This window comes from Oratosquilla oratoria, chromosome 17 (assembly GCF_046742065.1).
Source record: "Oratosquilla oratoria isolate Oo_2021 chromosome 17, ASM4674206v1, whole genome shotgun sequence".
Classification (NCBI taxonomy): Eukaryota; Metazoa; Arthropoda; class Malacostraca; order Stomatopoda; family Squillidae; genus Oratosquilla; species Oratosquilla oratoria.
In genome coordinates this window covers 13340315-13343815 of record NC_134793.1, presented here as the reverse complement: position 1 = coordinate 13343815, position 3501 = coordinate 13340315, and the positions used below count along the sequence as shown (strand labels likewise).

The following is a 3501-nucleotide window of genomic DNA, read 5'->3' as shown; positions in this document are numbered from 1 at the left end:
TTATTTCATTAATATTGATACTTGAGTCCTTTTGTCTAGGTTCTTGACTTAAGTTTGTGATGTCAGCCCCAAAGTATGTGCAAATGTCTACACATCAAGCAGGACAAGTGATGGGAATAAACGAGGATACGGGTTTACGAAAGATGAAAAAAAAAAAAAAAAAAATCCTCTAGGACATCGCATAACTATAAGATTTGAAATCATTTGTTGTAATTTTCTGATCGATGCTGTCTGGGTTCTCCTTAGTTGTTAACGTCGAGCAAGACACTTGTTCATGTCAATATCAAAGCGATAATGGATGTGTTGTTTCTCTAGAATTGTCAACATGGAGCATCACATTTTATATTTCGTGCTGAATATAGTTTTTCTATACATTTTCTTCTTATTATACATGAATATGTTTTTACAAAGTCCATTCTTTTGTGTAAGTATGATATTACTGTCAACTGATGGTGACCATGACAAGTTTCGAAAGGCTGATGACGTCATGTCGCTGTCGGCTAGACCCAGAAAGTAAACGTATTTCAAATGTCTTTATAGCAGCCATACAATCGTGAACATTATTCAATTTTCGCCAATAATTCCAAGAATGTGAACGCAAACAGCTGTAGTACTGCTTACTTGCAACAATATGCACAAATCTAGCTAGTGCTGTCTACGTTAATGAATTTGTGGATACCATCAAAGTTTCTATTGTCGAACGTTGAGACATTTGTCGTGTAGAGTTCCAACAGCATATAAAAATAAAATAAACGAAAAAAATATATAAACACTTATTTCATTCGACAGATTGGTAGATCACGACACTGAGCTCTCAAGACATTTAAGTTTATTTCAGAGTATACTAAAACTATAACTGCTAAATGCACGTTTCGATACACACATTGTAGCGCTTCAGTACACATTCCTTCACATCACGAATTGTCCCGTAGATTTTCACCATGTCCTTCTTGACACACGGATACATCATCTGGAGTATCACAGACACGAATGAAATAGCCTGCCGACCGTGAGGGTGGAAGATAAAGTGCCAACCAGAACGGAAGGATGCTTTTGTAACATTAACAGTACCTGGAGGGGGGGAGGGAGAGGTGTGAATGAAATCACTGAGCGGCAGCTAGAGCGCAAAGGACAGTACCACCAGGCATGGAAGAGGTTCTTTGAAACGCCCGCAGTCAGCCAGAATAAAAGCAAAAATACATCACTAAAAAATTAAAAAAGTAAACAAATACGAAAAATAAATAATAACAATAGCAGTAACGATGGTAATAATACTGAAATGAAATAATAATAATAATAATAATAATAATAATGATAAAATTTACTATAAATACATATATAGTAAGCAAGGAATAAATCATTGAAAGATAATAAATCCAAATAAACATATATACAAGTGAAATAAAACAAAAACAAACAAATGAATGAATAAATAAAAAGGGAATATAAATTGATAACCAAAATGAATTAATAAATGAATAAAGTCAATAATATGAATAGAATAAAGACAAATAAATAAATACATAAAAAGAAATGGTGACAGGATTCTCACCGCGCAATTATTTTTTTATTTAAAAAACATAAATCTACATAAAAACTTTTTTCGACGCGAGAAACGACGTTGCGTCAAACCAAACATCACCGTCAATTTCCTTGAAAGTGGCAGTTACCGACAAGATTGACGAGTTAAACACCATATGAGGACGGAGCCTTTATTTTGTACGACGTTTCGCTTATTACAGCTTTTTCAAGTACTTGAAAAAGCTGTAATAAGCGAAACGTCGTACAAAATAAAGGCTCCGTCCTCATATGGTGTTTAACTCGTCAATCACTGTCAATGTTCTTCCCAGAACTTCGTTCTTTCCCGGTCTTCGGCTGCAGCGAGATCGGAACCCCCGAAGTCTCGTTGGAGGTCACCCAAGGAGTGGCGAGGAGCCCAGAAGGACGAAGACTTGGAGGACCACAGCCAGCCACCTCCGGAGGAACTGTCCCCCCCAGAAGCCCTTCCGGATCGTGCCCTTCCCCCCAGACCTTCTGCAGGGGGGAAGGGAGGGGTCCCGGAAGGAGTTGGGGGCGGGGGAGGTTCCTGGTAAAGGCAGACGGTCAATATGCATTATCCAATGTACTGCAGGCGTGTGGGTTTCACCGTACCAGGAGTAGACGTCTATATTTGGAGGTCCTCCTTGAGTTGATAATATCAAGTGGTTGTATAATGGTCACGTCACACTTCACAAGGGTTGTCACTGATAGTCACATCACTGACATGACGTTGCCATTAAAACACGGGTACGATTGTCACGTCCCTGACACCTCCTACCCACCCACCCAAAACAGCCCCCATATACGAAAATATCGCTCACAAAAACATCCATTCTTTGACTCTGATGACCTAAAACATTGCATGCAGGGCACCAAGCCAGCTGTCCCTCTTTACCTTGATATCAATAAATCCACCAAAGACAAGAGGTATCTCTTGCTCCCGATTTGGACACGACCACGACACCCACACAAACACTGCGTCGACTGCGGCACACTGGTGCCGCTGAAACTGATGTCACGATGCCGCTCACGGGAAAGCGGCCCAACGTATCGTACCACAAATCGGGCGGACGCACGATAGTAAGGAACCATGTCATAGATTTTGTGTAAGTTCGTGAAGTTTACATCTACGATGGTTTTGGAAAATATGCATCGGGTGGGGGGGATGTCCTCTTTTAGTGTGGGTTTTTTATTGAAAGAGGAAGGGGGCAGGGAGGGGAGTGAATGCCCCCCCCCCGAGGGGTAGGGGGGGTGGGGAGATAGGCTCATATCCTGGCACCACAGCACGGTCCTGTCTGGGTGTAACCGAGAGAGGGCTTTTGGGTGCGACTGAATACTCGTGGATGTAAGACAAAAAGTCCCCTTGCCAAAATTAATACGCCCATCTTCGTTACACAACACATCACGGCACAACCAAAAGAAGTTACTTAACCAATTAACTGTGTTTTGAGGCTGCTCCATTTCAAAATCTTAGGAGACAGTGGTTTATGCAGAAACAAAAATATTATGTAATCAAGTCATAAACCTACTGAATGATCACGGATTCATATTTGATTTGTAAGATCAATCCCAGTGATGGGATTTCTGTATCATTTCCGTATCCTTTATTTCGAATGTTTATTTATTTATCTATTCTTTGATTTGTTTATCTATACATTTATCAATTTCATTTACTTATCTAGTTATTCATTTACTCATTCATATGTCTATCTATTCATTCATTTATTTATTTGGTATTGATCAATCTATCTATTGATATATATATATATATATATATATTCATTTACTCGTCCATTTCTATTTATCTATTCTCCTGAGGCACATCCAGTGGATGGAAATAATTGTGGAATAGAGCCTTACACCAGGAGACGCTTAGCTGCAGCCGAAGATTTCCTCTTTGACCTTTGCGCGGTGCAGAATGCTCGGGGCAGTCGCAGCCGTAGACGTCGAACCGGAGTCTTC

General features: G+C 40.0%; 1 protein-coding gene across 1 annotated transcript in view; it reads right to left on the bottom strand.

The window, feature by feature from the left end:
* The window catches only part of Piezo (piezo type mechanosensitive ion channel component), a 168269-nt gene extending 165740 nt beyond the window's left edge, over positions 1 to 2529 (bottom strand). The window contains exon 1 of the mRNA XM_076200470.1: positions 2435 to 2529. The gene's annotated coding sequence lies outside the window, so the exon portion shown is untranslated. The remainder of the gene's footprint in view (positions 1 to 2434) is intronic.
* Between the last annotated feature and the right edge of the window lie 972 nt (positions 2530 to 3501).